General features: G+C 40.9%; 1 protein-coding gene across 4 annotated transcripts in view; it reads left to right on the top strand.

Annotated features, from left to right (window-relative positions):
* LOC106573625 (kelch-like protein 25) overlaps positions 1-14,119 on the top strand; it is a 55,687-nt gene that overhangs the window by 20,441 nt on the left and 21,127 nt on the right. For 2 of the 4 annotated variants that reach the window (XR_001321387.3, XR_001321388.3), the window contains exons 3-4: positions 9,498-9,792; positions 9,897-10,610. The exons of the other annotated variants lie outside the window; for them this stretch is intronic. The gene's annotated coding sequence lies outside the window, so the exon portion shown is untranslated. Of the gene's footprint in view, positions 1-9,497; positions 9,793-9,896; positions 10,611-14,119 lie in introns of those variants that run through there. 4 annotated transcript variants of the gene reach the window in all.

Genomic DNA, 14,119 nt, shown 5'->3' on the forward strand with positions numbered 1-14,119 from the left:
GAGTAGGGTCAAGAGGGGGTTTGCTTGAGATGGGAGTATCTAGAGTTGACAATTGATATATGCCATTGGATGAAATAGTTCTGTTCAATACCGTACCAGGGAGGGACAGTTCTAAGGAGACCAGATACTGGGCTATACCATTAATCCTGTTGACATAGCATTTACTGTCTGTGTTTTATGGATATCTGTCATACAAAACTTAACCTTTGAACTGTTACTAAGTATCTGTGGTTTGTCAATGTACGTTGAAGGGGGTGTATCGTTGCTATAAAAGATCCATGTAGCCATTGGGTAATCACCTTGTTCATTCGAGAGAGTGCATTATTGAAGGTCAAGTACTTTTGCAAAAGTATCTTAATTAAGTATTAAAGATGTTGTTTTAACTCAGACTGGTGTGTTTGTAACTCCTCATTTGGTAATGTGGAGAAATTAGCCACCATACAGGTCACAAATGTGGAAAAATTAAAGGGGTCTGAATACATTCCGAAGGCACTGTAATATGTGACACTTGTCATAATTAGGTTTTAGTCCAGAGAGGTTAGAAAAGTGATCAAGATATTCAATGAGACTGTGCAGAGACCCAGATTGCAGACTTAAGAACTTTTGTTTTTAACCTTAGATTTCTAACACCTTGATGTTCTTGTTGCACTTAATTTTAATAACTAGCATTTTGATGGCCATAATAGATATGGAGACAACTGACAGCCTTGTTTTACTCCTCTTAAAATACTTTAAGTAACAATTTATTTACTATTTTACACTTGCTGTACATACAATTGGTTAAAGTTATGAGATTCACTGAAATTAAAGTAATCCAGGCATTTTTTTAATAAATTCTAGTCGTACTTTATCAAACGCCTTTTCGAAATCTGCAATGAAGTATGGTATCTTTGTTTCATAATGTTCCATTATTTGAAGTAATTGTCGTATATTATCTCCAATATATCATCCATGTAAAACAAACCTGTCTATCAGATATTGTTCATCCTGATCAATCTTTTTTTATTCTGTGCTATGCATTTTGCAGGATTTTCGCATCACAACATTGAAGTGTTTCTTTAAAAATAATTATATATATATATATATAAATAAATAAATAAATAAATAAATAAATAAATAAAAAGTGGACTTGATTTTTACTTACCACCTGCATCCTGTTTCAGTAGTAATGAAATCAGACCTTGTTGAATACCTGAAAGGTCTACCATTTTCATAGGAGTAATTAAACATGGTAATAATAGATCTTTGAGTACATCAAAGGTCTGCTATACTGCTACTGGTATACCATCAAGCCCTTTTTTTTTCAGACTGAAAATATTTAATTGCCTCAAGTTCCTCCTGTAAGTTGGCCTTCACACAGGTCTTTCTGTAAATGGTGTTAATTTGACGTTGTTTATTATTTTGAAAGAAATCCTTAGTTAGCTTTGTTAAGTGGCGAACGAGACAAAGAAAACATGCTTCAAATATTTTGCTTCCTCTTTCAAAATATAATTTGTTGAATCATGGATGACTTATTTGTAACGATTCTGTAAATTATTTTTTTGTAGCATTTCTATGTTGAAGATTCAAGAGATTGGTAAAATGCACATTTTCTATCCAATTCGCTTTATTTTTTGTATTTTTCAGGACCCTGTCTTTCAAAGATAATTTGTAAAAATCCAAATAAATTCACAGATCTTCATTGTAAGGGGTTTAGACACTGTTTCCCATGCTTGTTCAATGAACCATAAACAAACAATTAATGAACATGCACCTATGGAACGGTCGCTAAGACACCTTATAGGCAATTAAGGTCACAGTTCTGAAAACTTAGGCCACTAAAGAGGCCTTTCTACTGACTCTGAAAAACACCAACAGAAAGATGCCCAGGGTCCCTGCTCATCTGTGAATGTGCCTTAGGCATGCTGCAAGGAGGCATAAGAACTGCAGATGTGGCCAGGGCAATAAATTGCAATGTCCGTACTGTGAGACGCCTAAGACAGGGAGACAGGATGGACAGCTGATCGTCCTCGCAGTGGCAGACCATGTGTAACAACACCTGCACAGGATCGGTACATCTGAACATCACACCTGCGGTACAGGAACGCACAAGCCCTCTATCAGTGCTCAGACTGTTCGCAATAGGCTAAGAGAGGCTGGACTGGGGGCTTGTAGGCCTGTTTTAAGGCAGGTCCTCACCGGAAGCAACGTCACCTATGGGCACAAACCCACCATCGCTGGACCAGACAGGACTGGCAAAAAGTGCTCTTCACTGACGAGTCGAGGTTTTGTCTCACCAGGGGTGATGGTCGGATTTGCGTTTATCGTCGAAGGAATGAGTGTTACACCGAGACCTGTACTCTGGAGCGGGATCGATTTGGAGATGGAGGATCCGTCATGGTGTATCACCGCATCATCAGACTGAGATTGTTGTCATTGCAGGCAATCTCAATGCTGTGCGTTACAGGGAAGACATCCTTCCTCATGTGGTACCCTTCCTGCAGGCTCATCCTGACATGACCCTCCAGCATGACAATGCCACCAGCCATACTGCTCGTTCTGTGCGTGATTTCCTGCAAGACAGGAATGTCAGTGTTCTGCCATGGCCAGCGACTAGCCCGGATCTCAATTCCATTGAGCACGTCTGGGACCTGTTGGCTTGTAGGGTGAGACCTAGGGCCATTCCCCCCCGAAATGTCCGGGCACTTGCAGGTACCTTGGTGGAAGAGTGGGGTAATGTCTCACACCAAGAACTGGCAAATATGGTGCAGTCCCTGGTTTGAATGCAGGCTGCATCACATCCGGTCTATTGTGACGCCTCTAGCACTGAGATGCATGGCCAAAAGTATGTGAACACCCCTTCAAATTAATGGATTTGGCTATTTCAGCCCCAGCTGTTGCTGATCTGTGTATAAAATCGAGCACACGCCCATGCACTCTCCGTAGACCAACATTGGAAGTAGAATGGCCCGTACTGAAGAGCTCAGTGACTTTCAATGTGGCACCATTATAGCATGCTACCTTTCCAAGTAGTCAGTTTGTCAAAACCTTTCCAAAGTGAATGATGACTGGGGCGAGTACTCCTTTTTTTAAAAGCTGTACAATCTCTGTTTTGCAAGTATCAGTCATTTGGTCAGTAAAGGTATTACATTCAGCTTTGCTGTGTGTTATGGCTGATCACAAGGAAATCAGTCAATTGAAATTGGGAGACTGGCTTACGCACTGGGGAGCAAGGTCCAGCCAATCAATTATTTTTCGTTGCCCACACAAGGGCTTTATTACAGACAAACATTCTTCAGTTTCATCAGCTGGCCAGGTGGCTGGTCTCAGAAGATCCCGCAGATCAAGAAGCTGGATGTGGAGGTCCTGGGCTGGTGTGGTTACACGTGGTTGTGAGGCCGGTTAGACGTACTGCCTAATTTAAAAAAATGACATTGGAGGAGGCTTACGGTAGAGAAATGATCTGGCAACAGCTCTGGTGGACATTGCTGCTGTCAGCATGCCAATTGCACGCTCCATCAAATCTTGACATCTGTGGCATTGTGTTACAACTGCACATTTTTTAGTGGCCTCTTGTCCCCAGCACAAGGGGCACCTGTATAATGATCATGCTGTTTTAATCAGCTTCTTGATATGTCACACCTGTCAGGGGGATGGATTATCTTGACAAATTTTTGCACAAAATTTGAGAGGAATACTATTTTTGGGCATATGGAACATTTCTGGGATTGTTTATTTCAGTTCATGAGACATGGGACCAACACTTGTTGCACTTTACATGGCACTGGCGGAGCTTTGCTAGTTAGATGCTCTATGCAGAAATTGCTCTGCCATTTCCTGGTTGCTAAAATTCTAATAGTTCACCTAATTTCAGTTTGACTAAAAAAGCAAGTGTAGTGTAGAGCCCGGTTCCTGGAGATCTACATTCCTGTAGGTTTTCACTCCAACCCTAGTCTTGCACACCTGATTTTTAATAATTAGCTGGTTGATAAGCTGAACCGGGTTAGTTACAACTGTGGTTGGATCAAAAACCAACAGGAAGGTAGTTCTCCAGGAACAGGGTTGGACACCCCTGGTGTGGAGTCATTGCACCATATAAACCCCTGTGAAATATATTTTCCAGCTGTTTTTTTAATTTGGTTTACAAAACTGAAAGTAAGACTCAAACTAGACTTAACGGGAAGCATAGAAATGGCAATAGATTTTGTGCTTCTTATAGTTGCTTTCAATGATAATTAAAGATCTATAACACACACTTCTATGTGAATTTGGTCAGGATGCCCAAAAAGTTGCATATTGCAGCTTTTAAAGCAAAATTGCAGCTCCATCTGTCCCAGTCCCACCACGTGACATTGTGTTTGAAAGCATGGTACACTTGCGTTACTGCTTCTCTTACCTCCAGTCCAGAGGGATTGTATTGGGTAGCTGCATTGTGACTGCCTAGATCAGTAATCCAGTTCATTTGCCAGAACAAGCAGTCGTGACACCATGCCAACCAGTACCCCCTGCTTCCAGAAAGACTAAACCAGCTAATTGTGTGGCTGTTGCAGAGGCACTACATCCAGATTGTGAATATTAATCATTGAGTGGCTGTTCCAGAGGCACTACATCAGATTGTGTGGATATTAATCTGATCTCTGTGGCACGTTACTGTCGCAGGAAACATGGTGTTTTGGCCCAATGTACTGGTGCTCCAACTCCATGGAGCTGGTAGCTAGACACAGGGAATAGAGAGCATACTAGACTCTGCCTCACAAACCCTGTCTACATACATTAAAGACGGCTTTCTCTCCCCAGAATAGTGGGGCTAGGCATTGCTTGTTCAGCCTGCCCTATGTATATTGGCAGTGGATTTAGCCAGTAATCTGAACAGGCTGACATGGCATTGCACTGAACTTCCCTTTCCTGGAATCCACTGGCTCGTTGCTATCCCTATCCGCCCTGAAATGTCAAACCTTAGCTCTGCTGCATAATGCGATATATTCATTCTGCTCCAGTCTAGACCGGTGTCCAGATAAGAATATCAGGAGCCGTTATACAGCACACTGTAATAGGAGGCTGAGATCCTTCATCATACATTTACCATGAACCGGTAATCCTTTGTCTTCAGAAATGCAAAGCTACCTCTCACGTGAGCGCGCATGGCTGAGGCTCATGCCCTGCAGGCAGTCATCTGACTCCAGGAGCTCTTATTCATCCCCACTTCACAGTAGAAGCCTCAAACAAGGTTCTAAAGACTTAACATCTAGTGGAAGCCTTAGGAAGTGCAAAATGACCCCACAGACACTGTAGTTTGGATAGGCAATCGCTTGAAAACTACAAACCACTTCCTGTTTGGATTTTTTCTCAGGTTTTTGCCTGCCATATGAGTTCTGTTATACTCACAGACATCATTCAAACAGTTTAGAAACTTCTGAGTGTTTTCTATCCAAATCTACTAATAATATGCATATCTTAGTTTCTGGGCATGAGTAGCAGGCAGTTTACTCTGGGTCAGTCATCCAAGCTACTCAATACTGCCACCATCCATAAGAAGTTAATGAAACCTTATAGGTCTCAACTTCCAGCATGTTCCATATTGTCTGAGAGCCATATACAATAGTAGGCTGATGCAAAACGAGTTAAAAGATAATTTGGCGTAATTGACTGTCTTCCGCCTTTACTCATTTTGATAGTAAAGGAATGCAGTCCAGCTTCTGACAGTCTACTAACTTTGAAGGTTAAATCTGCAGGATTATTCATAAATATTATCATCTAAAGTGCTTTAACCCATTTCATCAACAGAAAAAGCATAACTCATCGTAGACTTTCTTGTTCGACGCTGTTGAAGTAGGGATGGGCACAGTTATTCGCATATCCAAACGGACGTTAGTATTCGATTTACTTGCGAGACTAATTTGAGAACATAAATGCCTATTTTTAATTAAAAGGCTTTGTCTAAAATTGTATTAAATTCTCTGACATTGCTACATACAAGGATAGACTATGCATTTCTAAATAGCTTGTTATTGTCGCTAGATGTTGACAGATTATGATTTTTCAACGCCGTTACCGATTTAATTATTTATTATTATTTTTTTATAATGTCAATTACAACAATACTGAATGAACACTTATTTTAATACATGAATAAAATCAATTTAGTCTCAAATAAATAATGAATCATGTTCAATTTGGTTTAAATAATGCAAAAACAGTGTTGGAGAAGAAAGTAAAAGTGCAATATGTGCCATGTACAAAATCTAACGTTTAAGTTCCTTGCTCAGTACATGAGAACATATGGAAGCTGATGGTTCCTTTTTAACATGAGTCTTCAATATTCCCAGTTAAGAAGTTTTAGGTTGTAGTTATTATAGGACTATTTCTCTATACCATTTGTATTTCATATACCTTTGAATATTGGATGTTCTAATAGGCGCTATAGTATTGCCAGCCTAATCTCGGGAGTTGATAGGCTTGAAGTCATAAACAGCGCTGTGCTTCAAGCATTGCGAGTAGATGCTGGGAAACGCAGGAAAGTGCTGTTTGAATGAATGCTTACGAGCCTGCTGCTGCCTACCACTGCTCAGTCAGACTGCTCTATCGAATCATAGACTTAATTATAATACAATAAACACACAGAAATACGAGCATTAGGTCATTAATATGGTCAAATCCGGAAACTCATTTAGAAAACAAAACGTTTATTCTTTCAGTGAAATACGGAAACGTTCTGTATTTTATCGAACAGGTGGCATCCATAACTCTAAATATTGCTATTACATTGCACAACCTTCAATGTTATGTCATAATTAATTACTATTGATTATGGTCTATGTTAGGAAGAAATAGTTTTCGGACAGTTCAATGAGCCTGGCGGCCCAAACTGCTGCATATATCCTGACTCTGCGTACACAGAACGCAAGAGAAGTGACTCAATTTCCCTAGTTAATATTGCCTGCTAACATGAATTTCTTTTACTAAATATGCAGGTTTAAAAATATATACTTGTGTATTGATTTTAAGAAAGGCATTGATGTTTATGGTTAAGTACATTGGTGCAATGATTGCGCTTTTTTCGAGATTGCGCTTTTATCATCACCTGTTTGGTGAAGTTCAAGTAGGCTGTGATTCGATGATTAAATTAACTGGCACCACATTGATTATTTGCAACGCAGGACAAGCTAGTTAAACTAGTAATATCATCAACCATGTGTAGTAACTAGTGATTATGTTAAGATTGTTTTTTTTATAAGTAAAGTTTAATGCTAGCTAGCTACTTACCTTTGCTCATTGCTGCACTTGCGTAACCAGTGGTCAGCCTGCCACGCAGTCTCCTCGTGGAGTGCAATGTAATCGGCGTCCAAAAATGCTGATTTCCGATTAAGAGAACTTGAAATCGGCCCTAAATCGGCCATGCCGATTTAATCGGTCGACATCTAATATTGTAAACATTCATAAAACAATTTGCTTTTTGGGCTTAATTTAAGGTTAGCAATGTCGTTAATGTACCAACACTGGTGTGTTCATTATACAGTGGTCCCTGCAGCGTACGCTCAAACCGGTGTGATTAGAGCGCATATTTAGAACATTGTTTCGATTGACGCAACAGTCAGCGTTTGAGCTGGCCACACTGATTTTTAAAACGTAATGTCCTAAATGTGACCAGTTATTATTTTTGGATGCAATGTTGAAACATCCACAGAAGCCGTGTCCGCATAACGCAATCATCCAAACCGGAAAATGTATGCTACATTATTCTTAGCGTTATCTGAGGAAAGATTGACTTAGCCAAATATGACCGCTTGTGTTAACTTTCGGCTGACAAACCATAATATGAATTGGCTAATAGCAATTACTATTTACAATCACGGGTGAGCTCACCATTGATCAAAATAATGTAAAAATCTAAAATTTCACGGAGGTGTTTGCACGCAGCCATGTGTTTTTTTTCCTCTTTTTTTCGTGTCAACTAAAGATGAGACATGATGAGTTTCGTCTGTTTGCAGTATGCATGTTGAAGGGGGTGTGTCTACAATCATTCACTTCCCTTCATTCAAAGATGAGTGAACCATCCCTTCACCTGAATTTGTTATAACATCTTTGGTCTGAGATGTTTATGTGACACCCAGAATGCATGGTATAATGTCAACAAACATGGTTCCACGTGTAGCTGGCGAACAGCTTAGGGTTAGTTCAACTGTCAAAGTATTTTATACACGTCCACTATGCAAGAATTGGAACGCATGATTTTTTTTTCACCAGTACTTAAAACGAAATATATTATGCTCCATACATGCATATATTTGGTTATGCTACAGTAGAAACAACACGATATACAGAAAATAAGGCATGCACTTTGATAGGAATAGACATGTCCAAAGTTATTATTTCTAAGGAAAACAAAGGCAATGCGAGCGCCAGCCATAAAATGCCTTCTGGAACATGTGAACTTTCATGTGCCTTTTTTAATATCAAACTTTTATGTCATCTCTAAATACGAATAAAATTGTTAAATTACGAACCTAGTTGGTTTAGCCACAGAAAGACAGCAACCTTCCCGCTAGCCATGATTGGCTGAGATAAGGAGTGGGCTGGACATGCCGAGAGATGAATGTGGATTGGTCTGCAGTGTTGCATCTGTCTATAAAATGAGCAGCTCGTAATGCAGTTTTCGAAATATATAACTTTAACCATGGAGAACTGCAAATATGTTGCTACTGCTCTCAATAACATTGCTGCCCTGAATTTATCATATGCTATCGACAAAGGTCAGTGGGAAAAAGTTGTGATGGACACATTTCTGGATGACGATCGTGCCATGCAATGCTAACTCTCTGAAAATAACACGTTTTGAAACCGGGAAACACAACCGGCTAAACAAGCTAAACTAAACAGAAACACAGGGGTTGTAGTCTGCCATGAAGCTTTCATCCATGTATACAGGTAAGAATCTAGCTACGGATTCAGACATTTATACGTTTCTAATTTTGTTAACATTTTCATTGCAAGCTAAAGCTTGCTGTTAGCTAGACAGCTGGAGTTCGATGGCTGGCTTGCTAACCAAATAACGTTAGGTTCATTGTTAACTTTAGCTTGCTATGACAATTGTTTTTTTATTGCTAGTAATGTTACTCTATGGATTGGGATTATAGTTCACATTTTAGCTAGTTAATGTGACGTCTAAACAAAAGACCCCAACTTAAAGCTTGCTGTTAGCTAGCTAACGTCAGCTGAGGTTAAGTGGCTAGCTAACATTAACTTGTGTAACGTTAGTGTAGTTCTCAGAATGCCATTCCGCATTGCTAGTTATAGCCTAATGTTAGCTAGCTACATTGAACCTATTGGTTAACTTTAGCTAGCTATGACAATCGGTTTGTATTGCTAGTTAAAGCTTGCTGTTACCTAGCCAGCTGATGTTAGATGGCTGGCTAGCTACAGTAGCTAACATTCCCTGTATGAACTGTGTAGTGGTATCTCAGAATGCCATTTTGCATCTATTATAAGGCTAAAATATTTATCTGGAATTTGTCTTTCAGCATCAATCAGTAGAATACGCCTGACTCTAATCCACCAGTCATACAGTCATCAAAACACACCAAGTTTGCCTGCGACTGGTGCTTCAGCCTCATCAAGCGGAGCTTCAGAAAGACCAGAGTGAACACTTTGTCTGAGATTGCTGGTGTTGTGAAGGACAGCACTGTGACGGGTCAACATCCCATAGCTGGTTGGACTGGAGGATGGTACGGTGCTGGTGGAAAGCTATGGCTGGCAACAACACCTGACTCTGTACTTCAGGCTGCTGCCACAGGTCAAGCAGTTCCAGCGCTTCAGGTAAACAATTATTTTCATTGCTATTCTTGTCTAAACTTGGGAGGTGAATTGATGTTGTACAGAGTTGTAATGTCTTCTGATTTTTGTTATTCCCTGTTTTACAGCTTTGATGCTCTGGTGCCTGGTGTTGTCGCCAAGGAGCTTTCGGTGTCTGGACCATGTTTCAGCTTCTGCGCATCCTTCCTCCCATAGATAGTCTGCCTGTAAAATCACCACCTGGACTGGACACAGCTAGACAAATGTATATTTTTGACAAGATCTGGGAGTTTTGCGACGAAGAAGCTATGGACATCACATGCCCTGCACCAAAGTCGAGGGCAAGACAGAAACAGGTTCTCCAAAATATAGATTCCCTTGTTCATGCGTGGTTTAAACGGACCAGTCATCAGCACTAACTGCAGTGCTTCTATTCACATGACTCTCTCCTAACACACAAGGCATACGTTGCTGCTACAATTAAATGTTTTTATCCTGCTGCTCACCCACTTTACCCCTGATTGTATACATATAACTACCTCATCAATCACTGATAGTTAGTGTTAATATAAATGTCTTTCTGATATTGCTACTATGCAAGTAACCATTTGGCTGTACAGTTTACACCTTCTTACACCCACTTAGCAAAATATTGGTATGTGTGGTCGTAACATACCACAACAATAGTGTGACCGTATTAAGTGTCCATTACAGAAATATATAGCGCATGCATCTGTTCATGTACTGTACATGTGTACCTCACTCAGGTTGCATGGCCTTAACTTATGTATGGAATACTGTGATAAGTGCATGTGTAACAGTTTATAAAGTGTGAAAGCATTTGGGCAGTGGTGTGAAGTATTTTTACTAAAGTATTTTTGTTGTGGTATCTGAACACTACTTTAATTTTTTCTATATTGTTTTGGCTACTTTTACTTCACTTGTTAAGATTTTTTTTATTTTTTTACTTAATACATTTTCCTTGACACCCAAAAGTACTTGTTACATTTTGACAGAAATTGTCCAATTCACACACTTATCAAGAGAACATCCCTACTGCCTCTGATCTGGCCTGCTCACTAAACACAAATGCTTCATTTGTAAATTATGTCTGTGTTAACGAGAGCCAGGGGCACACTACAATATAATATAAGGAATTTGAAGTGATTTATGATATTACTCTGACAGTTTAGTATTTTTTTCCACCACTGAATGTGGCTGGGGGTTATAGCATTTATTTCACATAACCCATCAATTTATACAAGTGTGTCTGGGTAAGTGTCTATAATATTTATCTGGACACTGTTTACCTGGATTTGTTCCTTATTGTAGGCTACAACTTTTACCTTTTTAGTCTTCGTCTTTACTACACTACTCACTGTTTAGCACATGACCTCATGTGAATCCTTAAAGAGATGGGTGGGGCTGGTTTAAGAGGGTGTGAATAATGCTGAATGGGTGTAGACAAGCGAGAGCTCCCAGTTGGTCCAATTCTCAAAAGTGAGTTTACAAGTTGATCAACTTTCAAAGCAGAATTACTTTCCCATTGTTCCTAAGTGCAGTGTATGATATACAGTTTTCTAGCTCTGAGTCTCTACTTTTATTCAATTTCAAATTTTGCTACATAAGACCGATTTGAACTGGTCAGTCACATTTTGGAACAGTGAGTGCATTGAAAAGGTAAAGATATTGTAGAACTAGGTGGGGTTTAGCTGAAACTATTACTTTGTGGCTGTGGTAACTAGTGACTACCCTCACCCCTTCTATCTTAATAAGGACGTGTATATTTGATGTAGGTTGGGTTGTCGAGTTTGTATTCATCCTCCTGCTTGCTGCCGAACATAAGTCCCCTCGTGGTAGAGAGAAATCCAAAAGGATAAGTAATAACACTTCGAACTGTAAAACATTGATTCACCAAATTATGTTAATCTTCAAATTATTTCATAATTCCAATGTTGAGTGACTGGTGTTTATCAGCCTGTTGCCAAGCTAGCTAACGCAAGATCCACGTTGGGGACGATGAAATAACGGTAGCCCATTTTTAATGACTGAAGTGAAGTGGGCGATGGCACTGTTGGGCGACGCGAGCGGCGAAAATGGGAGAGGGACATAAACAGGGCGGGACCATAGTAGGGGGAAATTTATGCAAATACTCCAACATCCTTTTGCTATTGAACGATTTAGTTTCCAGACCCTACTGGATTGGATTATACCTAGCCTGCTTGCTAGCACCAACATGAGGGAGCGAAGCAAATGTGGCCATCTGAATTTACGCATTAAAAAGAATCTCGGACATGTCAGACGTGAAAGCTATGATGAACAACAAAACTAACTAATCAAATTTAATCAAATGTATTTATAAAGCCCTTCTTACATCAGCTGATGTCACAAAGTGCTGTACAGAAACCCAGCCTAAAACCCCAAACTGCAAGCAATGTAGAAGCAATGCCGGTGTAGAAGCACGGTGGCTAGGAAAAACTCCCTAGAAAGGCCAGAACCTAGGAAGAAACCTAGAGAGGAACCAGGCTATGAGGGGTGGCCAGTCCTCTTCTGGCTGTGCCTGGTGGAGATTATAACAGAACATGGCCAAGATGTTCAAATGTTCATAGATGACCAGCAGGGTCAAATAATAATAATCACAGTAGCTGTCGAGGGTGCAACAGGTCAGCACCTCAGGAGTAAATGTCAGTTGGCTTTTCATAGCCGATCATTCAGAGTATCTCTACCACTCCTGCTGTCTCTAGAGAGTTGAAAACAGCAGGTCTGGGACAGGTAGGACGTCCGGTGAACAGGTCAGGGTTCCATAGCCGCAGGCAGAACAGTTGAAACTGGAGCAGCAGCACGGCAAGGTGGACTGGGGACAGCAAGGAGTCATCAGGCCAGGTAATCCTGAGGCATGGACCTAGGGCTCAGTTTCTACGAGAGAAAGAGGGAGAGCATACTTAAATTCACACAGGACATGGGATAAGACAGGATAAATACTCCAGATATAACAGACTGACCCTAGCCCCCCGACACAAACTACTGCAGGATAAATACTGGAGGCTGAGACAGGACGGGTCGGGAGACACTGTGGCCCCGTCCGACGATACCCCCGGCCAGGGCCAAACGGGCAGGATATAACCCCACCCACTTTGCTAAAGCACAGCCCCCACACCACTAGAGAGATATCTTCAACCACCAACTTACCATCCTGAGACAAGGCCGAGTATAGCCCACAAAGATCTCCACCACGGCACAACCCAAGGGGGGACGCCAACCCGGACAGGAAGATCACCAGTAAGCCAGTGACTAGGCCCTGTAATAGGGGTGGAGAGAGGGGGACCGGCAAGGCAGAGACAGCAAGGGCGGTTCCTTGCTCCAGTGCCTTTCCGTTCACCTTCACACTTCTGGGCCTCAATCACAGGACCTACTGACGGGATGAGTCTTCAATAAAGACTTGAGGCCGAGTCTGCGTCTCTCACATGAGTAGGCAGACCATTTCATAAAAATGGAGCTCTATAGGAGAAAGCCCTGCCTCCAGCTGTTCGCTTAGACATTTGAGGGACAGTAAGGAGGCCTGCTTCTTGTGACCGTAGCATACGTGTAGGTATGTACGGCAGGACCAAATCGGAAAGATAGGTAGGAGCAAGCCCATGTAATGCTTTGTAGGTTAGCAGTAAAACCTTGAAATCAGCCCTTGTCTTAACAGGAAGCCAGTGTAGAGAGCCTTGCGCTGGAGTAATATGATCAACCTTTTTGGTTCTAGTCAAGATTCTAGCAGCCGTGTTTAGCACTAACTGAAGTTTATTTAGTGCTTTATCCGGGTAGCCGGAAAGTAGAGCAGTGCATTAGTCTAACCTAGAAGTGACAAAAGCATGGATAAGTTTTTCTGCGTCATTTTTGGACAGAAATTTTCAGATTTTTGCAATGTTACGTAGATGGGAAAAAAAGCTGTTCTTGAAACAGTCTTGATATGTTCATCAAAAGAGAGATCAGGGTTCAGAGAAATGCCGAGGTCCTTCACATTTTTTTTGGAGACAGCTGTACAACCATCAAGATTAATTGTCAGATTCAACAGAAGATCTCTTTGTTTCTTGGGACCTAGAACAAGCATCTCTGTTTTGTCTGAGTTTAAAAGTAGAACATTTGCCGCCATCCACTTCCTTATGTCTCAAACACAGTCTTCCAGGGAGGGCAATTTTGGGGCTTCACCATGTTTCATCAAAATGTACAGCTGTGTGTTATCCGCATAGCAGTGAAAGTTAACATTATGGTTCCAAATGACATCACCAAGAGGTAAAATATATAGTGATAACAATAGTGGTCCTAAAACGGAGCCTTGAGGAACACCGAAATGTACAGTTGATTT

Source organism: Salmo salar, chromosome 16 (genome assembly GCF_965601325.2).
Source record: "Salmo salar chromosome 16, fSalSal1, whole genome shotgun sequence".
In the NCBI taxonomy this organism is placed as follows: domain Eukaryota; kingdom Metazoa; phylum Chordata; class Actinopteri; order Salmoniformes; family Salmonidae; genus Salmo; species Salmo salar.